Genomic DNA, 25,410 nt, shown 5'->3' with positions numbered 1-25,410 from the left:
TCTGAAGAGTAACTCACCCAGACCCATTTCCCTCTGACTAATGCACCGAACAATGTGGGAAATTTAGCATGGCCAATTCACCTGACCTGCACATCTTTTGGCTGTGGGAGGAAACCGGACCACCCAGAGGAAATTCAGGCAGACACGAGGAGAATGTGCAAACTCCACATAGACTGTCACCCGAGGCTGGAATCAAACCTGGGACCCTGGTGCTGTAAGGCAGCAGTGCTAACCACTCTCTTTATAGCTCAAACTCTCCAGTCTCCACCATTGGCAAACCATGGCTACAATATATAGTACAGGACAAGTCTGTGAATAATACCTCTCAAATAACGATGTTCTATCGAGTACAATTACAAGCATAGGGCGTGCCACATTACATCAACTCCCAATGAAGTCACACATAACAGGATGTGCATTGCTGTGCTTCATCCCTTGCATTAAAATCCTGGCACTCTGTGTAACAATATTGTGGGAAACTTTTATTGCGTGAGGTGCAGTGGTTCACGTACACTCACCCCCAGCCTTTTGTAGTGACTGGGATTGGAAAACTAATGACTGTCTCACGACCAAAGCCATGTCTCTGATAAAGAGATGACTTCTTTCCTTCATCCTGCAATCGAGAAAATCACCATGGTAAGTCTTCACCTGTATCTATATGTTCCTCCCTGTCAACTCTTTAATAAATTGATTGCTTTTTCTCCTTTTTCCAAAGAAATTAAGACTATTTCAGTAACTTGTCTTAAGTTTTGCAAATATCCTTGACTTTCTCTTTGAATTCCTTCAATGTTACTGTTTTTTTGAAAATAAGTGCTTAGAATGCAGTACTCTAAAGGAAACTCTACGCAGGAGTTATGAGACGTTAAAATATTCTGTTTTAACTTGTGACTACAAAATGCATCACAGCCCTTAAACAGCCTCGTTGTTAATCTTGCTGCACTGCTGGAGGCTTAATGGTCAGCAAACGAAATGTAATTATTATTATAAATTGTTGAAAAACATCCAGTCCCAGCTACTAATGGTAATGAATCATATGCCATGTCAAAATACAAAGAATAGTTCTCCTGTTCATTATGCAGTAACTGTTGACTCATTAAGCCTTTGGGTATATTTGCATTTTGAATATCAAGATGAGAAGGCATCAGCATTTTAAGTCTGATTTTTCCCTCAGTTGTTGGTAAGAATTGTTGTATATTAAAATTTCATTGTAGGGAGTTACTTTATTCTTTGATTGATCAGATTTTTCAAAAAATAAGAGGAATATTCCACCTTCGTCTCCTCCAGAGATCCCCTCCATCACAGTTTTCAGACAATTTAATGCATTCCATATGATATCAAGAAATCTTTGGAGGCATCAAATACGACAAAGGCTATGGGCCCTGACAACATTCCTGCAATAACACTTAAGATTTGTGCTCCGAAACTCGCCACACCTCTTATTAATCTGATCTAGCACATCTACAACCTGAGAACCTAGGTGATAATGTGGAAAGTTGTCCAGCTATTTGTTTACACAAAAAGCAGGACAAACCCGACACGGTCAATTACCTCACCATCAGCCTACTCTTGCTCATCAATATCATTAACAGTGCTATTAAGCAGCACCTGCTCAGCAATAACCTGCTCAGTGATGCCCAGTTTGGGTTCCACCAGGTCCACTCAACTCCTGACCTCATTACAGCCTTAATTCAATCATATACAACCATGAATTCCAGAGGTGAGGTCAGAGTGATTGCCCTTGACGTCAAGACCTAATGTGACCAAGTGTGGCATCAAGGGGCACTAACACAACTGGAGTCAAAACCAATCAGCAGGAAAACGATCTACTAGTTGGAGTCATACCTGGCACATGGTAAGATGGTTGTGATTGTTGGGACTCAGTCATCTCAGATTCCGGATATCCCTGCAGGAGTTTCTGAGGGTTATGTTCTCAGCCCTACTATCTTTCAGCTGCTTCATTAATGACCTTCCCTCCATAATAAGGTCAGAAGTGAGGATGGTTGCTTATAATTGTACATTGCTCAGCAGTATTTATGGATCCCAAGAAACTGAATCAACTTATGTCCAAATGCAGCTGACATGGACATATTCAGGCTATGGGTGGTAAGTAAGATTTGTGCCACAGAACTGTCAGGAAATGATCAGCTCACCTCACCATGCCATTCAATGGCATCAACATCTGAACCTCCCACTATCAATGTCCTGGAGGTTACCTTTGACCAGAACCTGAATGTGATTTTGGCATATTAATACAGTGGCTATAAGAGCAGGGAAGAGGCTAGGAATGCTGCAGAAGGCAACAAATCTGCTGACTATCCAAAGCCTGTCCACATAAAGCACAATTCAGAAGTGCGATGGAATACTCCCCACTTGCCTGGATCAGTGCAGCTCCATCATCACTTATGAAGTTGTATATCATCCAGGACGAAGGAACCTGCTTGAGTGTCACCACATCCACAATCATCCACTCTTTATACCATTGATATTCTGGAGCTACAGTTTATACCATCTGCAAGATGAACTGCAGAAATTGACCAAAGTTCCTTTGACAGTACCTTCCAAATCCACAAACACTTCCATCCAGAAGAACACAGGCACAAGCACCTGGGAACACCAACACCACCTGTAAATTCACTCAAACCACTTATTATTCTGACATTGGATATATATAATTTATCCTTCACTACTGTTGGGTCAATATTCTGGAATTCCTTCCCTAACAGCATTGTGCATCTGCCTACATTGCATAGACTGCAGTGGTTCAAGAAAGACAGCTCATCACTACATTAAGGGCCCAGCCAGAAATGTCACATCCCACGAGCTAATGAAAGAAATCAGGGTTCAAGTTTTCTTAGGATCCATTAAAGTGCCCATATGTGATTTAGTGGATGATGCAGTTAGATAGGATAGTGAAGAAGGCATTTGCTATGCTTTCCTTTATCAGTCAGAGTATTGAGTACAGGAGTTGGGAGGTCGTGTTGCGGCTGTACAGGACATTGGTTAGGCCACTGTTGGAATATTGCATGCAATTCTGGGCTCCTTCCTATCAGAAAGATGTTGTGAAACTTGAAATGGTTCAGAAAAGATTTACAAGGATGTTGCCAGGGTTGGAGGATCTAAGCTACAGGGAGACGCTGAACTGGCTGGGGCTGTTTTCCCTGGAACGTCAAAGGCTGAGGGGTAACCTTATAGAGATTTACAAAATTATGAGGGGCATGGATAGGGTAAATAGGCAAAGTCCTTTCCCTGGGGTGGGGGAGTCTAGTACTAGAGGGCATAGGTTTAGGGTGAGAGGGGAAAAATATAAAAGAGACCTAAGGGGCAACTGTTTCACACAGAGGATGGTACGTGTATGGAATGAGCTGCCAGAGGATGTGGTGGAGGCTGGTACAATTGCAACATTTAAGAGGCATTTGGATGGGTATATGAATAGGAAGGGTTTCAAGGGATATGGGCCAGGTGCTGGCAGGTGGCACTAGATTGGGTTGGGATATCTGGTCGGCATGGACGGGTTCGACCGAAGGGTCTGTTTCCATGCTGTACATCTCTATGACTCTATGATTGATCACTCCCATTTTGTGTACTTGACACTTTTCTGATTGTGGTTTTAACAGGCATCAAAAAGTTCAAGATGAAATAGCCGGCAGGTTCATTATAATAATTGAATGACATGAGTAATTGCTACAAAAATAAACATACCAGTTTCAACTCAAATGTATTGGCAGGAAGAAAAAGGAAAGACAATATGAACAAAATGATATAAATTTGAACAGGGAGCAGGAACATAGAAAATTAGTGTTGAATGTATAGAAGTCTTCAAACATATCAGGACTTGAGATATCTGTTTTAAAAAATGATTGAGAGATTTGTGGTTTGATTAAGAAATAAATGCACATGGATTTTTACAAAGTTTGAACATTCCAGAATAAAATGTAAGAATGGTGGACAAGGCTAGCTTATAGAATTCTTGCCTTCATTTCTGTTGTCCTTAATATTTTTTGGTGTGGTATAAAGTGTGGGTAATAGGGTTAGAGTTCAGATTAGGATTTTAGGATTAGGGTTAGACATTCCCAACTGGGCAAGATCCATTGCAGGGAGTCAGCCTCTTCTAGCCTACCACACATTTAATGGAGTTGGATGACCTTTTTGCTAAGTCCTCAGAGGAATCATATACCATGATTCAGATTTAAGTACTTTGTGAAAGGTATGTTCAAAATGGTTTTACCCTTGATCCCAAAAACCTGCCCAATGCCAATTTATTGCCAGTTTATGACCCCTCTGACAGCTCATTATGCTCTTCATGCATACTCAATGCCAACTCATATCTCTTCAGTCATCACTTGCCCAGGAATTGCTTCTAGATAAACAATGAACTGTATAATAACAATGTATGTATAGAACTGCTGAAAGAATAAAAAAAAATTCCAAATTTTGTTTCAAAAGTAAACTGCTGTTTCTCAGCCTTATAAAGGTGTCAACCAGACAGACCATTAAAGTAACACAAATTGAGGCTTCAAACACTCTATATCTCTTTATGTGGTACAAATTACCATTGAGACATTAACATAAGAAATAACACAACAACAATCTATACCAACCACTTAAAGATGTCATTAAGTTAAAGCCAATAATTTACTGTTTATTTCAACAACTGAGCCCCCCAATGACCAAGTGTTTTATTGGTCTGGGCTCATAGCAAAGCCTCAATATGCAAGCTTTTGCTGTGGCAGTGTATTAAGTTTAATGCAGTGAGTCTGAGTTGTTATGGCAACTTGCACATTTACAAGCACATTGTAGCTTGGAGCTCTGAATAATGATGGTGAATGCTTCAAGTTTCTTTCTGTGACAAGGCTCACTGGGAATCTCTCGCTTTTACCATTTGTACTGGAAGGATTAGTAGATACCTGTTTGGCAACATTCTGAACATGTCTCCCTTAGCAAGCAAGTCCTTGGGTGAGATTTCAATATAGGGATTCTGGTTCAGTGGAAGTGGATGGTTCCCAATAGACTACAGGACTTTACTTGCTAGTGGTGCCTGACCATTAAGCACAGAAATTCCAATATGTTCAGGGCTTACTATATCTACTCACGTAATAGTCAATCTCATGTACAAGTCGACCCTCTATTTTTGGCCAAACAATCTTGAATTTTCCATATATCCCATGTAAAAGTCGACTCTGGTTCTTCACAGATAACAGATCAACATCTATGAGTCAGTGCTATGACTCATGGGCCGTCATACTCCACTCTGGGTTTTCGGAATTACCGTAATACTTTTTTCTTCTTTATTTGTGAAGAGAATAATTGGGCTTCTGCTAATGATAGGTTATGAATTTTGCTGGGCATGAATTTCAGCCATTCCAAAGTAGTATCCATGTAATAGTCGACCCCATACATTTAACCTTAAAAAGCAGTCAAAAAAATGACTCTTACTCAAGTCTATATGGTATTTACTCAAGGATTGCTGATATAATGCACTTACTTCTTGTCAAATCCATGTAGTCACAGGTGAACATTGGCTTCTATTATCTTCATTATTTACCAATCAATTACCCAAAATTTGTTGGGCTTCCACAAGTATAGATCAGAAAATCCACCATAAGGTGTCCAACGATTAAAGGTTCTCAAGAATACTTTAAAATGCACTTATTTGTCTAGTTCATTGTGGTTGGCTGAAGTATGTGGAAATATAAATTGCAACCTCCCACTATTACCTTTCTTATCTGACCCATCTAAACTGGTTGCTGTAATCTAATAATGTAGCTCTTAATTCCTGCACACTTAATGGTGTGGTGGCACAGCGGCTTAGTGGTTAGCACTGCTGCCTCACAGCATCAGGGACTCAGGTTTGATTCGAGCTAAGGGCATTTTCTGTGTGGAGTTTGCACATTCTCCCCATGTCTGCGTGGGTTTCCTTTGGGTGCTCAGGTTTCCTCCCACAATCCAAAATGTGCAGGTTAGATAAGTTGGCTATGCTAAATTGCCCATAGCTCTCAGGGATGTGTAGGTTGGGTGCATCAGTCAGGGGGAAACCTAGGGTAGGGGAATGAGTCTGTGTGGGTTATCCTTTAAAGAGTTAATGTAGACTTGTTGAGCTGAAGAGCCTGTTTCCACACTGTAGGGATTCTATAACTCATCATTTTTGTATTATCATTGTACAGATGAAACTGCATTTTTTCTTTCATTACAGAAGTTTTGCTGGCCCAGAATTCATCTTTTAAGAAGAAAATGAAATTTGACTTTGTTCTATCATTAAATAAAATTGGTAACTTTACTAGACATGGTCTCTGAGAATTTAATGCCAATAGGTGAAGTACGTATGGAGACAGCCAGGATTGTGTCACCTTTTAGGTGTCACGTCAACCAGTACTGATACTGAAATCCACTAATTTAATGTAGTCATTTGTTTGCTCAATATTTGGGAAAATCCTTGACATTCCCTTTTAGCTGTCTATCCTCCAGCGGACTGCTTCAATTTTAGTTTCAAAGTACTCAATCTGACATAATAAAAACACAATACTGTGGAAACTGGAAACATTAAAATAAAATCAAAGAGTCATAGAAAAGCTCAGCAGGTTTGGCAACACCTGTGGACAGGGAAATAGTTAGCATTTTAAACTTTGGGTTAAATATATCCCTTCTTCAGTTTTTGTTAATTAATCAGACAATTGCAACATTAATTCTATTGACACTCATAAAACTTGCCTATCTTTTAGACCAACTAATGTTGTGTTTATGAAATGTCCACATTTTTGGCTAATGTAGAAGTTAGAGTTTGCCATTAGAGGATTTCAGAAAGACAGCAAGTGAGTTGGCAAAAGTTGCATTTAATTTTTCAATCTATTCTCCATTATGCAGACATAATTTTCATCAAATCTCAATGCAAGCTGGAAGAACAACTTTTCATTTTCTGTTTGGGGACCCTGCAGCCTTCAAGACTCAATATTGTATTCAATAATTTTAGGGCCTGAGCACCATCGCCCATGTCCTTTTTGCAATCCCTATTGTTTATTTGTTTTCCCTTTTCCCACCCCATCTTCAGCTTGTAGATCCACCTTTTCCTAGTCACAGTCAGTTCTGAAGAAGGGTCACTGGGGTTCTGTTTTTATGCTATGACCAGAAACGTTAACTCTGCTTTCTATCCACAGATGCTGCCAGACCTCCTGAGTTTTCCAGCAATTTCTGTTTTAATTTCTGATTTACAGCTTTCACAGTTTTTTTTTAAATAATACAACTTTTATGTAAATATTAAGTGCAGGAGGACTACACCAGTAAAATATAATCAGTGATAGCTGGTGTTGAGGCCTAAGTGTCTTTACTCATGAATAAAATGTACAAAAATTTACTTAGAACTGCAGATAAAGGATTTCATTGATGATATTAAGTATTTATCTAACTCTCTTAACAATACACTATCAAGCTCTCAATTTCAAATCCTTAACGATATGAAAGAATTACACATATTTGTCACTAACTAAGAGCTGACAACTTCTGTAAATTTTTGGCTAAGATGAACTGTTAACTGATGCATTGGCTCCAACAGCTGAAGCTCATGAAGGGGTATATTGCTTACCTCCTACAGTGCAAGCATTAGCTAGCAGCTAACAGGCCTGAAAGAAGTCCTTTGATTGCAAGAACATGCTGGGAGTGAGACTTCTACTTGTCAGTGTGAAGATGTCCCACTTGAGCACTGCTGGACAATCAAGTTGACCAATGGTTCTGGTTGTCCCAGCATTGCCAAGGTTTGATAATGGGCTCTACTGGGATTGTATATATAGCCAGCAAGATTGTTGATGAATGCCAGGACCAGGTAGGCCCCAGGCTTGGGGAGGGCTTGGGTATCCTTGAGAAGGGGCAAAGAGGCCACTTGCAGAAGGATACCACCACGGTACACATCTTCCCCACTCTAAACATTCTGCAGGCACCATTTCCTCTGTGGCACCCTGGTCCACTTCTCCAAAACTTCTAATGCTTACTTGCAACCCCATGGTACCTTCACATGCAATCACAGAAGGCGTAACATCTGCCCAATCATCTCATCCCTCCTTACTGCTTAAGACTACAAATCCATCTTCAAGGTGAAGCGGCATTTGACTCGTACTTCTGTCAGTCCAGTCTACTACATTCGCTACTCACAATGCAGTCTCCTTTCCATTGGTGAGATGACTTGCAGACTGCTGAAGAACTGCTTTACAGAACACCTCCCAGTTGCATGCCATTTAAGTATACCACCTTGCTCCCAAGACAATGTGGATCTGCTGCAATATTCCACTGAAGAACAGTGTGAGGACAGGAATAACAGCCCAGCTTCCTCTTAGGCACCTGACAACCTCTAGACCTCATATTAAATTCCATTCCACCAGAAATCGCATGATGCCCTGATAGAAAGATTGTAATGTCCTTTTTTTTAGCTCTATTCTTATTTTCCAAACTTATATTCCTCATATGTGTAGTGTAGTGCAACTTTTTCTTCATTTTTTGAACTTAAGGTTGCACCTAGGTACGTTGGATCTAAGATAGTGTCATGTGTTGGCGGCATTGTACACTTTTTCACTATATTCTTCTTCTTTGTAACTTGTGTACATGTGACAATGAACCGAATTCTAAATTCTAAATGTTGTGCTTTTTTTTGTACACCCTCTCAATCTCTCTCCACATCCCTCCATGCATTTGACATCAACTTTTCTTTTTCACCACCATTCACATGTCCTTTGAATTTTTACACCAGACCTCTACACAGTTCTAAAACAGAAGTTGCTGGATAAAACTCAGCAGGTCTAGCAAAATCTGCAGAGAGAAAGCAGAGTTAAAGTTTCAGGACCAAAGGTGTTCTTCAGACCAATTTATTCCCTTTGCCCATCCTCCCCTGCTGAGTAAAGTAAATAAGAAAATCCAACATCTGAAGAAGAGTCGCGCACAAAATATTAACCCTGTTCTCTGTCCACAGATGCTGCCAGTCCTGCTGAACTTCCCCAGCATTTTCTCTTTTTGTCTCAGATTTCCAGCATCCACAGCATTTTGCTTTTTACAGGTGGAGAACGTTGAAGGCACAGAGGGAAAAAACACAGGGGGTGAAAGCCTTGGTTGGGGGGCAGGGGAAGAAGGAAGGAGAGGATGCACAAAGAACATCCTGAAATTCTATACCCCAGTATCCACTTCCTTGTTGCTGTTGCAAAAGATTACTTCTAAAAGCGGTCTGCTCATCCCAACCCTTTTAAGGCTTTGGCAATGTATAATGCAGGTCAATCTGGTAATAAGCTTAATTAACAATTAATTATATGTTTAAAAATGGTGGGGCTGCTGATTTGAGTGTCCATCCATAAACACTATAATAAGAATTAGATTAGATTAGATTCCCTATAGTAGCTCAGGCAGCATCTGAGGAGCAGTAAAATCCTCGGATGCTGCCTGAACTGCAGTGCTTTTCCAGCACCACTCTAATCTAAACTCCGGTTTCCAGCAACTGCAGTCATTGCTTTTACCTAGATTCCCTATAGTGCAGAAACAGGCCCTTTGGCCCAACAAGTCCACACCGACTCTCTGAAGAGTAACCCACCCAGACCCATTTCCCTCTGACTAATACACCTAACACTATGGGCAATTTACTATAGCCAATTCACCTGACCTGAACATCTTTGGACTGTGGGAGGAAACCGGAGTACCCAGAGGAAACCCACGCAGACACAGGGAGAATGTGCAAACTCCACACAGACAGTCACCAAAGGCTGAGAATCGAACCTGGGACCCTGATGCTGTGAGGCAGCAGTGCTAACCCACTGAGCCACTGTGTTTCAGGAGAGTGAGGAAGAAAGTGGGCTGGCAATTCCTTGTTTGCCCACTCCACAAATCCCACTGAGCTAAAAGCATATTTTGTGAGGGCCATAACTCAAAGATTTATTCTTATCTCTTTCTCTGCCCCCTACCATCACCAGCTTCTGTTCCTGTGTTCGTGTAAACCTATTACATCAGTAACATTTCCAAGCTTGGACCATGAATCACAGATTTAAAATTTTAACTCTGTTTACATCTCCAAGGATATTATATGTCGTGTATTTCCAGCATTTTCAGTTATTGTAAATGAAAAGACATGACATCATGATGACAGAAGTGTTCAATTTACTTGTATAACACAAGTGATACATATTAATCTAAAATATTACACCAGTACATCAAGATGTGTGACATACTTGCAACATGTGTCAAGGCCAATTTTAGCACAGTGCATCTACAGACCTGTAGAGAACATTTAAGAATCCAAAAACCTTTCTTTTGCTTTTGGCATATGATTTAAACATCTTCTGGAAACTATGCTATTATAAAAGCAACATGTGACTAGATAGATTGTATTCCGTTTGCTGACAGCATCTACTGGTTCAAGAAAAACTACCAGATAGTATAACAAAAGGAAGATCTTGTCTTAATCAGAATGTAATTAGTAAGATAGGTGTTGTTGCTATTGGCAGAACTAGCTTAACAAGTCTGTCACCTTCAAGATCATAAGATGTTCTGGCTTTCGCTCACCCAAATCCTTATCACATCATCAGAATAAATGGAGTTTAATGTCACCATTGATCCTAACTCTTGCAGAGCCACTGCTCTATATGTGTCCATCCAGCCATGCTCCCCTCTTCAAGCTTTTACCCTATAACTAGCATTCATATATTCATGTATATAATTACATGTACCAATGCCCCATCTCTCTTGAATTTTCCAATATTGTAAATTCAGTCAGCTGGAGGTTTTACTATTAAAACAAGAAACAGTACAGCACAGGAAAAGGCCCTTTGGCCCACAATGCTGTGTCAAACATGATGCAAATTAAACTAGTTTTCACCATCTGAAGAAGAGTCACATTGCTTACTCATTGTCCATAATCTTCTATTCCTTGCTTTTTCTTGTGCTTATCTAAAAGCCCCTTAAATACTACTGTTATATCTGCCTTCACCACGACCTCTGGCAGTGTGTTCCAGGCACCTATCACTCTCTGTGTAAAGAACTTATCTCTCACATCTCCTTTGAACTTTGCCCCACTTACCTTAACTGCATGCCCTCTTTTCTTCAACATTTCAACTCTGGGAAAATGATCTTGACTGTCAACCTTATCTATGCCCCTCATAATTCTATAAACTTCCATCAAGTCTCCCCTCAGCCTCCGCCCCTCCAGAAAATACAACACTTGTTTGTCCAGCTTCTCCTTATAGCTCATGCCCTCTAATTCAGGCAGCATTCTGGTAAACCTCTTCTGCATCCTTTCCAAGGCCCCTACTTCCACCCTGTAATGTGGCAACCTGAATTGAATGCAATACTCTTAAGTGTGGCCTAACTAAAGTTTTATAAAGCTGTAACATCACTTCCTCACTCTTGTACTCAATGCCCCAAACAATAAAGATAAGAATGCCATACACCTTCTTTACCACCCGAGACGTCGATTTCGAAGCTACTTGGATGCTGCCTGACCTGCTGTGCTCTTCCAGCACCACTAATCCAGAATCTGGTTTCCAGCATCTGCAGTCATTGTTTTTACCACGCCTTCTTTACCACCCTATCGACATGTGTCGCCAATATTCTCCCAGAAAATGTTCTAATTGGATATAGAAGAGTAATAGGAGTTTAGTTTGAGGACTGTTGACCTTGATTAGGTACAATGAGGTCATTAAAGGACCTTTTATTGCTTGGATATCCTACATGTAGAACATTGTTACTGCTGAATGAGGCCTTCGATCCATTAGTCAACTCTTGATTTCCTGTACCTTTTCTTCATAGTTGAATTCTTTGGTCCTGAATCTGGTAATTGCCCAGTAGCATCATTAGAGGGAGATTTATTCTCATGAATTTCTGTTCTACAAGATGGCTACTCTGATGCAATAGTTTTTTTTTGCATTATCCTACACTTCTAAGCCAGTGAATTTCTCCTGTAAGGGATCCTGAAACTTATTTGTTCTTTCTAAGTTTTAGCTCCCCTTGAGTCTTATAAAGCCAACCCTAAAACAAATCTTTATTCACAACCTGTTAATGCCTCCGTATTAAAATATGTGGAATTTGTGTTTATTCTTGTTCATTAATTTGGATGTTTTCCTTTGTCCCATATGATTGTTTTACGTAGCATGATCTCTGTAATTGGTACTACTGATTCTTTTATGAAAAATAAACAATTGAAGAGTTCCTGTTAGACTCATTTCATCTAATTATCTGACATCAGATGTAAGTCTACCACAATTATTTGTTCACCAGGTTGCATTGCTGACTATAAAAGTTCAGTTAAAGATTCACCAATGAGCTCAAGTGGGATTAAGCTGCGCATTCTCTTTCTTATCATTTGCCTCTTCTCATAAAGTTTGCTAGTTTTTGTCATCTGTGCTTCCTGCAATGAATGAAAAGCATTACTTGTTTTGTCATCAATTTTACAATATGTTCCCAGAACATTTTCCAAAAGGAAATCTGGAATAACTGGTCTACCATCAAACAGTTCTCAGTTGCCTATAATTGTGAAATACTGTTCATTTTCAAAGATGTATTCCTAGCTAATCTATTGAATCATTGTTCAGGGGTCATCATTCTACACAATGTTATGAACAGCTCTGGATCCTAGACCCCTGTTTTGTCCCTGGCATATTTCCCTATACCAATTTTATCTTGCTGGTCACTGTGCCTTCTCTACCAAATGAAACAAATTTTTTATAACACTAAAACTAATTTCAATTTGTAAGTTTTTGTTTTTTGGGGTCCTGCTATAAATTCAGGAAACTGAAGGAAACATTAAAATGGTTATTCCTTGATAAGTTATTCAACAATTATTTGTTAAATAAGCAACATTTCCTTGACTTTTGGGGTTTCCATGACTGGCTGTTGCTTACCCAGTTGTTGCCTGACTGTGATCTCTTTGAACGGGTTTGGCTTAACTAGCTGTCTTTTGACCTGTTTGCTATTGGTTGTAACTGGTTTAATGCCATCTGAATAAATTAAAAGTCAACATACTCCTTGATTGTGAGGTATATAACAATTCTCTACTCTCGGGTGTTCCCTGTGTTGCAGAGTTCATTATCAAATATGTTTAACCTTGAGTGCTTTACATCTGTATTTGTGTCATGCAATTATCTAAAATCCCTGAGATACCCCAATTATATCTGCCTTCACCACTTCCTCTGAGAAATTGACTGGCTCAGAAGTGTAGGATAATACAAAAAACTGTTATAAGTTATCCTTTATGATTTGTCATAGTGTTAAATCTGATATTTTTATAACAGGTTTAAAATTAGTTTCAAGCTTAAAATTAATGGGATGTCCTTTAACATAAATTACTCCTTGCCAAAATAAATTAGTTGGATGACTAAGTTCCCTTCCAAAGACAGAAAGAATGTCTCTTTTAAGGGTTGCACTACCTCATTAACAGTAGTGTGCGAGTAGCTATTTGACTCGTTGCTCTATAATTGTGTCCTACTTCTGCCCAATTTTGGCAAGTATTATCTTTTGTACATAGGTATATTTGTTCTTAAATCTGAGCATTATCTGTGTCTGCAAAGCTTTCCCTTTCCAAAGTGCTGAAAGTAAATTTAGTATTTGCTGTATTGGCTTGAAACATGCATTTTTTTGAGTTTTATACCTTTATAAAATGAATGGATTCTGTTGCTTTTTTCTGATAAAGTTGTTCTCTCCTCTCAGAATTTCTGACTTTTTTGTGTGATTTCTGCTTCCAATGTCATCTGAATGGATTTCTCCATAGTCAAAACATATTCAGACAATATAAATCTGATGAAGATTCATCAGTAATTCCAACAATTCTACCCCTTATGAATTCTGATTTCAGATTGTCACATTTTTGCACAGATTTGTAGAGATCACAACTAAAGTTATCTATGTTAAAAAATCACACAACACCAGGTTATAGTCCAACAGGTTTATGTGGAAGCACTAGCTTTTGGAGCACTGCTCCTTCATCAGGTGGTTGTGGAGTATAAGGTCGTAGGACACAGAATTTATAGATGTTGTGTGATTTATTTTTTAACTTGGTACAACACAGTCCAACACTGGCACCTCCAAATCAAAGTTATCTATATTTATTTTGAATGCTGAAGTCTTGCTTTAAATTTTGCACTTTCAAGAATTTTACTTATTCTTTGATCAAAGTGTCATGCATCACTTGGGTAGCACACTGGGTAACCAAAGCCCACTATCATCAGAGTCATCTTAAAAATTAAAAGATTTTATAAGACAATATCAAATACTTAAATTGATCTTTTAGGTCTAGGTCGACAGAAAGAACTAACTAGGTTTGTCTACTTAACAAGAATTAGTAGTCATTATAAATACGTAGATGTGTACTGCACATAAACAATTCTGAACCATAAACATATAACTGTACTAGTTAAAACACTAACCACTTATAAACTCTTGCCTACAGACGCATACATATAGACATAGGCAGGAAAAAGAAAATGGATGTGTTGGGTGGAGGGAACTACTGGGGCAATATAGAGTCAACTGAGATGGTCCTTTTCACATGTCAGAATGTGCTGCTTCTTGATTCACCTTCTCCAGATTATTCCACTTATTTGTAGAAGATGCAAGGTAGCTGGTTCACACTTATAAAGTCTCTAGCTCATTGGTTAAGTGCCACAGTTTACAAAAATTGCTGACAGAAAAGTTAATCTGTTTTCATCAGGTTTAGGGAGTTTTATTTTATGGCAGAACAAAAATAATCCTTTCTCCTCAGCAATCCAAGGTTTTCGCCAAACGTTCATAGCCCCAAGATGCTCAGCTACCTTGGAGCCAGTCATATTTTATGGCTTTTTTGTCATTGTCATTCATAATTGGTCATTCGTACACAGACCATTCAGCCATTTACTGCCAGACAAAGATCCATTCATATGTATTCCCCTGGCCCCAACTTGTCTAGAACTCATGCTTGAACAAGCAACTGTGTAAACATCACTTGTTTATAAAAAGTGCTGTAATCCTTCAACAATCCTTCATTATTAAAACATTTATTTCCCAGTTCAGTTCGCCATCAAAACTACTGAAAACAAAAGATACAATCTTTCCAATAGCAAGTTGCCAAAAGCTTATAGAATCTCAGTAAAATTAACACCTACAAAAACAGAAATTGCTGGAAAAGCTCAGCAGGTCTGGCAGCATCTGTGAAGAGAAATCAGAGTTGAATTCTCATCTGAATCAGAACTTTAGTTGCCAGATGCTACCAGATCTGCTGAGTTTTTCCAGAAATTCCTGTTTTGATACCTGATTTACAATATCTGCAGTTTTTTTGTTTTTTATTTAAAATTAACATTACCTTCTTTTGTGCTTTAGCAAGCTATAACATCATCATCTATGACCCCAATCAAATATAAAATTGAGTTGACCTTGTGCAGCTTCAGACTTTGCATGTACATTGAATGCACTTCTGTATCTCAAGAATGGTTTTATCCAAGTATCCGAGGTACCTAATTTTGTGTTGTCTTACAGAATAAATTCTGCTGCTGGTAGCCTTAAAGATGAATTTTGTTTTCAAAAATGTTTTCACAGATGATCCACACTGTCAATGGTGGTTTTAATAAATGCATTACCTTGCATTTTAATAAAAGTTCTCTTTCAGTCTAACAACTTATCCAAATGAATGCTGGCTTCTGAAGCCTTAATAAAATCTTCCTGCCTTTACTGTGACTTTAATAATGGATCTCCTGCTCTTATTGTAGCTTTAGCCATCTCTTTCCTTTGTTTTATGTTAGAGCCTGTCTGCTTAGGCTTTGAAATTGACTCTTTATTACTTTAATTCTGGCTTCACACTGTTGCTGCTGCTGAAAACTGCTAAAATGTGTTCTAAATCCTTTGGCTTCCCTGACAGTAGCCATACCTCATGGTGTCTATCTACTACTGTGGCAGTGCTCATTCTGAGTTGTAAGTTTTTTTTATGTCTAGCTTTTTTAGCCTGTAACTGTGCCCTTAGCTTGGCCCCTGACAGGTGTTACCTTCCTTCACCTAGCCCTGATGTTCCTTAGCTCTCTGCAGCTGAACTTGCTTTTGCACTTCATTGATATCACATGTAATCTGTTACAGACAGTTGTTAGGAGTATGTCAGCTCCATGCACATTCAAATGCACACTTGCCTTTGTGTTTGTGTTAACATGCAGTCATTTGTCTGTTTACTGCAGACTACGTCCAGGTTGTTTTAAATGCTGTAACTGGATTTTTGTTCTGCATTTGCCGGGCATCTTCGATATCAAAAAAAATAATTTCCATCCATACTGCTGCCTATCATGTCATACACTGCAACTAAACTAAATCGTCAGACAACCCCTGATGGCACCATATTGTAGAGCATGTAATGCCAACATGTGGCTGGGTAGATAACTGTCACATTCACTCTTTTAGCTTGGTCCATAGAGCCTATTTGGACTAAAATGTTAGAGAAAAACAATTGATTGTACCTCAAGAAGAGGATAGGTTTGGTTTATTGCATGATAACAAACAAGTACAATTTTAATTAATAAGTTATATGTTGTTACTAAGGTTATTGAGAGTATTTAAGTGGTCTGTCAGCTTTGAGATCCTAAATGTTGTGCCCTCCTCACCCAAGTCCTTAAGTTAATATCAGATTGAGTGCAGCTTAATGCAGTCTTCAGCATAATGCTGTCAGAATCTGAGGTAATATATCCCACAAAACAAAACAATCTCTTTACCTTCTACTACAGAGTGACATGATGTACATATTTGGTATTCTGCAGTATCAAGGCTGACACACCAGTGCAGTGCTGAGAGTTTGGCTTATGAGAGTGGTAGGAGGAGAGGTATTCTGTTGGAGCTGGTGCATTTTGGATATGAATCCCAGGCCCCATCTCCCCTCCCATTTGGACTTAACAGGTCCCACAGTACGATTTGATGAAATTGAGAGTGGCATTGAGAAGTCCTAGAAAAGCTGGAGTCCAAGAGCATCAGGGGAAATTCACAGTTAGTTGGAGTCAGACCTGGCACAAAGGAAGTTGGTTGTGCTTGCTTGATACCAGTCATCTCAGCTCTGGGACATCTCTGCAGAATTCCTCAAGCTCGTGTCCTAGGCCAATCAGCTTCAGCTGACTCATGATTGACCTTCAACTCCATCGTATGGTCAGATGTGGGAATGTTCACTGATGAATGTAAATTGTTCAGCAGCATTTACAACTCCTCAAACCATGAGGCACTCAGTGTCTGAAATTAGCAAGGCCAATACCGAGATTTGGGCTAAAAAACAGCAGGAGCATGTGTCGCACAAATGCCAAGTAATGACCATCTCCAACCAAACGAAATCTATCATTGCCCCATAACATTTAATGATGTTACCACTGCCAAATCCCCCACAACAACATCCTGAGGGTTAACAATAATCAGAAACTGAATTGGACAACCTATATAAATACTGTGCCTTTTAGAGCAGGGCAGAGAATAGGAAGTCTGCAGTGATTAACTCATCTCCTGACTCCAAAAAGCCTGTCCACCATCTACAAAGCACAGTCAGGTGGGTAAGGGAATATTCACTACTTGCCAGGATGAGTGCAGTTCCAAAAATATTTGAGAAGTTTGGCAGCATTCACTTGATTGACACTATATCCACAAACTCCATCTATCACCGATACTCAACCGTCTCATTATGTACAATGTACAAGCTAAATTTTACAAATTCACTAAGGCTTCTTAGATAGAACCTTTCAAATCCATGACAACCTCCATCTAGAAAGACACAGTAAGGGATATGAGAATACCAGCACCAGCAATTCGACTCCAAGCCATTCACCATCTTGACTTGGAAATCTATAGCTGTCGCTTCAGTCTCAAAGAAAGTCCTGGAGTTCCCTCATTCATGGTATTCTATGTCCATCTTTAGCACATGGACTGCAATGGGTCAATAAGACAGTTCACCACCACCTTCTCAAGGGCAATAGGATTGGGCAATAAATGATGGCCCAACCAGTCATGCACAAATCCAATGAATGATTTTTTTTAAGTGCAACATTTATACTTAAATCAACATCATGAAAACAGATTATCTTGATCACATCATATATTTATTTTGTTAGGATATTCTATATGAAAATTAACTGTTATGTATTGTACTTTTACAAGCATATGTGTTGGCAGTATGCAGCACTTTGGAATCATAGAATCCCTACAGTGTGGAAAAAGGCCTTTCAGCCTAACAAGCCCATACTGCCCCTCTGAAGAGTAATCCATCCAGACTCATTCCCCTACCCGATTATCTTATACATACCCCAATAACTGTGAGAGGAAACCAGAGCAAACTCACGCAGACATGGGGGAAGAACACGCAAACTCCACACAGACAGTCACCTGAGGTTGAGGTTGAACCCAGGATGCATGTTTAATGAAACAGCAGTGCTAACGACTGAGCCACTGTGCCACTCACAGGAATATCCTGAGATCATGGAAAATGTTCCATAGTTGCAAGCTGTTTTCTTTATATCCTAAATATGTTGAAAATAATTCAAAACCACACTTTGTGATACAGCACGAGAGTGATTAAGGAAGAAAGCTGCTCTCTGAAAATAGCTTTTCATTTTCTACAGTTTTGCTTATTGCCTGACCTCTCATCAATTGAAAGTATAATGTATAATATATTTCCATGGGCATCAGCAGAACTCAGAATCATCAATTGGACATATGTTTTGGGAGTGGTTACTGTGTAAATATTAGCAAGATACTTCACCAGGGACATTTAATATCTCAACCAGATACTGTCCTACTTAGCTAGATGTGCAATTGCAGCATGAACAGTGTAACTCAGCAGCTGGCTACTTTCACCAAACAAAGCTAACAATCTAATTATTGACATTTGTGAGGGTTAAAATAGAGTACTGTAACTTTTCTTTCCCAATATTGTGAAATAATATTGGAATATGAGTCAACAGACTTCCTCTAAATGTTCAAGGCACAAATATATTTTTTTCTTAACAACTAACCATGTTGTAAGTTGTCTTCATCCTTCCAACAAGAACAAAGCACAGAAGAACCAGGGACCTAAAAAACAGAGTGAAAGTAGTTAAAACGCAATAGATTTGCTTTGTATAATAAATTAGACTTGACTTGTAAACTCTAATAACAAAAGGTTTGTGTTGATTATGACAACCCTTTGGAAGTCGGCTTGGATTGTCCTTTTATGCTGCTGTTCTTCATTCAGTAGAGATAATTTATTCTGTTGTAACAGAACTACAAACTATGATTATAGCATGATCAATAAATACCAACAACAGATGTAAATTCTGCTTATTAACTATGACACAGAATCGTATAGTGGCAGAGTATTGCTGTTTTATTTCCTATTTACGATGTAAAGATCCTGATGAGATTGAGATTCAAATGGCAGTATTTTTCAAGTCATTTATTTCCAACCTCCATATTATTGACTAACCTTAACTTTGGGAATGCTGTGTTTTTTTCCCAGGTGGCCACTCTTGGTACATTGTGGTATTTGCCATCTTTACTATTATACACTAATAGGTGAGAGTTATTTGAGGCAATTCACTGTCACTACCCATCTTTTGTCTTTGATTTTTCTTTGGTTTGGTTGGTAGTTAATGGTACATGATGCACCTACAGGGATGAACTATGTTGAGAAAACAAGAAGGTTTGTAACAATTATTGCAACTCTATTTCATCAAACATGAATACTAGAACTGGTATAGCTACTTCTGCTCCCTTACAAAAGCTTATGTAGAACTCCATGTTTCCATCCACAGACTGTATAGGCGATCATTAGAATGGGTAGAGTCAACATAACATAAACAATAATTCCTTCAGAACCATGTCGCTGATGACAAAAGAGATCAAAGCCATGGTCTGCCTCTCCTGTTCTGTGTGGGAAGCTGGGCACATTTCCAGTGTCCGGGACCAGCATGTATGCAGGAAGTGACTCCAGTTGCAGCTGCTGGATGCCTGGACTTTGGACTTAGAGCAGCGGCTGGGGATACTGTGTGGCATCTGCAAACTAAGAGAAATGTGCTAGACTGACTGGGGAGGATTTAAACTAAATTAGCAGGGGGCTGAGAAATTATGCAAGCAGTCAGAGAAAAGGAAATCAAAGAGTTAGAAAGTGAAGTAAGAGAAATGATAGGCAGAGGAATCAAAGGTTAGAATTGAACAAGACCACAGTAAAAAATGGTGGGTATGCAACAAGGAACATTAAAATGGTAAGCCTTAAGTCTTCGTGCCTGAACAATCAGAGCATTTGAAGCAAAGTGGATGAATTAATCGCATAAATTGATGTAAATGGTTATGATATAGTTGGGATTACAAAGACATAGCTGTGTCAGATAGGGACAAACAAATTTTGTAGTTTATCGTTTTTCTCTTTAAATATTTATCATTGCCTATCCACTGGCATTCCTTTCAATTCCCAATCCAACACAACCACCTCATGCCTCATTAAGATTCAGGACCTTAACTCAGAATCAGCTACCTCACTCTCCATCTCAATGAAGAATTTGATCATATTATAGTCGCTCAGCCCAAAAGCACTCTCACAGCTACATTACCAATTACTTAACCATTATTAATCACTGGGATGGTAAGATTATTTTATGTAGAACTAATTGAATGTGGAATTTAGGCCTGTGTTCTCTTGACAGGCAATCTCATTGAAGCCTGCACAACCGTTATGGAGCATGGTGCCTCGGTGGTTAGTACTGCTACCGCACAATGCCAAGGGCTCAGGTTCAATTCCAGCATTAGGGGACTATATGTATGGAGTTTGCGCATTCTCTCTGTGTTGGAGTGGGTTTCCTCTGGGCGGTCCAGTTTCCTCCCACTGTTTAGTCAGGTGTTGAGAAACAGTCAGGACAAGTTGAGTATGTCATCAAGTGTTGGTAGCTTGTCAGGCTGCTTTAAGTGTGGTCAGGTGTTGGGGGTAGTCAGATTGGGTTAGAGAGTTTGTCAGATATATAGTTGTGTGTTGGGATTATTTCTGTGCATAATCTGTAACCATAAGACATAGGGGCATATTTGGCCCATCAAGTCTGCTCCACAATTGATCATGACTGATTTGTTTCTCAAACCCATTCTCCTGCTTTGTCTCCCTAATCTTCGAGTCTCTTACTAATCAAGAAGCTATCTATCTCTGTCTTAAACACACTCAATGACTTGGCCTCCGAAGCACTCTGTGGTAATTAGTTCCACATATTCATAACCCTCTGGCTCCAAAAATTCCTCCTCCTCTCAGTTCTAAAGGGTCATCACTTCACTCTGAACTGTGCCCTCAGGACCGAGTCTTTTCTACTTGTGGAAACATCTTTCGGTATTGTGCTCTAGTTAGGGTCGGTATGGTGGCTCAGTGGTTAGTGCTGCTGCCTCACAGTGCTAGGGACTTGGGTTCGATTCCAGTCTTGGGCACATGTCTGTGTAGAGTTTGCACAATATCTCCATGTTTGCATGGGCTTCCTCCAGGTGCTCCAGTTTCCTACCACAACCCAGAGATGTGTAGGTCAGGTGAATTGGCCATGTGAAATTGCTCATAGTGTTCAGGGATGTGTAGGTTATGTGCATTTATTAGGGGTAAATGTCGGGGAATGGGTCTGGTGGGTTACTTTTCAGAGGGTTCGTGTGGACTTGGGCCTGTTTAGAACATAGAACTTTACAGCACAGAACAGGCCCTTCAGCCCTCGATGTTGAGCCAACCTATGAACTAATCTCAGCTTATCACCCTACACTATCCCAAAAGCATCCATGTGCTTATCTAGGGATTGTTCAAATCTCCCTAATGTGGCTGAGTTGACTACATTAGCAGGTAGGGCATTCCACAACCTTACCACTCTCTGCGTAAAGAACTTGCCTCTGACATCTGTCTTAAATATATTACCCCTCAATTTGTAGTGATGCCCTCTTGTACAAGCTGATATTATCATCCTAGGAAAAAGTCTTTCTCTGTCTACCCTATCTAATCCTCTGATCATCTTGTATGTCTCTATCAAATCCCCCCTTAGCCTTCTTCTTTCCAATGAGCACAGACCCAAGTCTCTCAGCCTTTCCTCATAAGACCTTCCCTCCAGACCAGGCAACATCCTGGTAAATCTCCTCTGCACCTTTTCCAATGCTTCCACATCCTTTCTCTTTTGGGACGACCAGAACTGTACACAATATTCCAAGTGTGGCCGCACCAGTATTTTGTATAGTTGCAACATGATATTGTGGATCCGGAACTCAATCCCTCTAGCAATGAAACCTAACACACCGTATGCCTTCTTAACAGCACTATCCACCGGGTGGCAACTTTCAGGGATCTATGCACATGGACTCCAAGATCCCTCTGCACATCCACACCACCAAGAATTTTTCCATTGACCCAGTACTCTGCCTTCCTGTTATTCTTCCCAAAGTGCATCACCTCACATTTAGCTGCATTGAACTCCATTTGCCACCTCTCAGCCCAATTCTATAGTTTATTCAAGTCCCCCTGCAACCTGTAACATTCTTCCAAACTGTCCACTACTCCACCGACTTTAGTGTCGTAGTTTAGTTTCCACACAAGGGATTCTATTCTATAAAAAGGTTGGGATGGGGGAAGGTGGTGGGGTCAGATAGAGTTGAGAGGTCAGCCAGGTACATAACGAGATGGGAGATAGTGAATGGACAGTTGCGGTATCAATCTGAGTGAATGCTGTGGTCATAAGACCATAAGACCATAAGACATAGGAGTGGAAGTAAGGCCATTTGGCCCATCGAGTCCACTCCGCCATTCAAACATGGCTGATGCGCATTTCAGCTCCACTTACCAGCGTTCTCCCCGTAGCCCTTAATTCCTCTAGACAACAAGAATCTATCAATCTCGGCCTTGAAGACATTTAGCGTCCCGGCTTCCACTGCACTCCGTGGCAATGAATTCCACAGGCCCACCACTCTCTGGCTGAAGAAATGTCTCCGCATTTCTGTTCTGAAATGACCCCCTCTAATTCTAAGGCTGTGTCCACGGGTCCTAGTCTCCCCGTCTAACGGAAACAATTTCCTAGCATCCACCTTTTCCAAGCCATGTATTATTTTGTACGTCTCTATTAAGTCTCCCCTTAATCTTCTAAACTCCAACGAATACAATCCCAGTATCCTCAGCCGTTCCTCATATGCTAGACCTGTCATTCCAGGGATCATCCGTGTGAATCTCCGCTGGACACGTTCCAGTGCCAGTATGTCCTTCCTGAGGTGTGGGGACCAAAACTGGACACAGTACTCCAAATGGGGCCTAACCAGAGCTTTATAAAGTCTTAGTAGTACATCTCTGCTTTTATATTCCAACCCTCTTGAGATAAGAGACAACATTGCATTCGCTTTCTTAATCACGGACTCAACCTGCATGTTTACCTTTAGAGAATCCTCGACTAGCACTCCCAGATCCCTTTGTGCTTTGGCTTTATTAATTTTCTCACCATTTAGAAAGTAGTCCATGCTTTTATTCTTTTTGCCAAAGTTGTCAGTTGTATAGTTACTCGGGATTTTTGCATTTAATATTTCCTGGGTGATTAACTAGACAAGGAAGTAAATTGGAGGTGTTGGAAAACTGCAACTTTAGCTTAGGACTGAAAACTTCTCTGGAGGATTCCCGGGAACTGGGCAATTGTCCCTCAGAAGTCCAGGCAAGTTTTAGACAATATCCATCAAGCTCTGTTAGGTTGATATATCAGCAAGGTCCTAACACACATATTGGGTGTTACATCTGGTCTCCAACAATTCAGAGACTGGATTACCTGAGTCAATATCTTGTTATTTAGCTGCTCGTTCAATTCACTAATGCATGAATAATTATCAAAAGTGAATTCAGTATGATTCTCTGAAAGGATATGGACACAGATTCGTTAGTAACTTCGAGAAAGGAATTGAGTAAATGCTTGAAAGGCAGAACATTGCATGTCTATGATGATGGAGCAAGGAACTAAATGGATTCTATCAGAGGTAGCATGGATGTGATGGGCTGAAAGGCAGTCTTCTGTGCTGTAACATTCTGTGATTCAATGAAATGTAATCAATTCAGAAACTGACAGCATGAGCTATGCAACCAATTCCAGTATTCAAAAATCAGAGCAAATTCGAGAGTCACCAGTGAGAGTAAGCTCTGAGCTAAGTCTCTTATGTATGTTTTTAAATTATTGAACAGGCATCAAGTGTTTACGGAGAGACAGATGGAAGCACTAATGGATGCAGCAATAAATCTTCCTGCTTCCTGACAGTAAATTATTAAAGTCAATAACAGCCTATGGTGAAATGGTGAAGCTGGAGGATCCTTCCAGATAATATTGTGTAGATCATAACTAATACTTAACGGTAGATACCTGAGTCTCATGTCATCATGAAGACAGAACTGATGTCCCAAGTAGTAAATTATCAGCATACAAGTAAGCTGTAGGTTTGTCAAACATATGAAATATTAACAAGAGAAATCCATTCTGATAAATTTATCCATCAAACTCCTGCCATAATCCAGGCTCTCCCTGTCACAGCTGTCAATGATGTTCTCTCCATTCCCAGGAGTTTTGGATCTGCTATGTACCTCTCACAAGGCTGTTCACAACTGGCCAATATATGAATTTTGCATGACAAACATTTACAATGTAATTGGGTTGAGAATGCTGTATAATCGATTGCAATTGTTTACACAGATGTGCTGCTTTGTGTTCCAGAAAGATAAATGGGCTTTGTGGGAACCTTCTGCCCTGCAGCGTAAAGCAGGAGGGACAGGGCTTACCGGTTGTTTCTTGCATTCACAGCAGTTCGGCATGAGCATTAAACCCGGTGCATCTGTCAGCAGAATACACACAGCAACTCACAGCCCTCAGATACAGTGTGACAGCAGCTCAGCAAGCTCCTCCTGAAACAGACAAAAAGATATCACAGCTACCAGCAGCAGCCCTACACAGCTTTTCCCTCTACACCTCCCCTCATCCGTCCTACCAGATGCGCCTTTCTGCAGATAATTGAATGTGGAATTATATATGTAAATACCTGCACCTGGCAGCACCCGTTTTCTTTGTGATATAAATCTTTACACATAAATGCAAAACTCCATTAATCAGAGATCTATGCAGATGCTCCGGTAACTGAAAAGCACATTAAAGGAATGACCTGCACATTGCCACTAATTCAAATATAATGCTGCCTATATAGTAGCTGTTTCACAGGCTCATCTTGATGAATTGCTGGGAAGATGTGTGGTAGGAGTGCCTGTCACTGCAGTCAGCACAAGTTAAATGTCACAGAGCTTGGAAAGATGAACTCATCACTTCTGTGCTGCTAGCGGTTTCCATCCTCAGGGGAAAGAGACTATTGTCCTCTTCTTGCGCTGTTTCCTGCTAATTATTGTCAGATTTAATGCTGATGCTTCTATCAATGGCAGTATAGTATAGCAGATAACAGGCTTGTCTAACATGATATTAGTAATTTCTGGAGGGT

At 39.9% G+C, this 25,410-nt stretch overlaps 1 long non-coding RNA gene across 1 annotated transcript in view; it reads right to left on the bottom strand.

The window, feature by feature from the left end:
* The window catches only part of LOC140481021 (uncharacterized), a 29,741-nt gene extending 4,953 nt beyond the window's left edge, over positions 1-24,788 (bottom strand). The window contains exons 1-2 of the long non-coding RNA XR_011961456.1: positions 24,707-24,788; positions 18,945-19,002 (exon numbers count right to left, since the gene is read on the bottom strand). This is a non-coding gene — a long non-coding RNA (uncharacterized lncRNA). The remainder of the gene's footprint in view (positions 1-18,944; positions 19,003-24,706) is intronic.
* Between the last annotated feature and the right edge of the window lie 622 nt (positions 24,789-25,410).

This window comes from Chiloscyllium punctatum, chromosome 9, assembly GCF_047496795.1.
Source record: "Chiloscyllium punctatum isolate Juve2018m chromosome 9, sChiPun1.3, whole genome shotgun sequence".
In the NCBI taxonomy this organism is placed as follows: domain Eukaryota; kingdom Metazoa; phylum Chordata; class Chondrichthyes; order Orectolobiformes; family Hemiscylliidae; genus Chiloscyllium; species Chiloscyllium punctatum.
The sequence above is the reverse complement of the archived record's forward strand: the minus strand, read 5'-3'. Positions and strand labels throughout refer to the sequence as shown.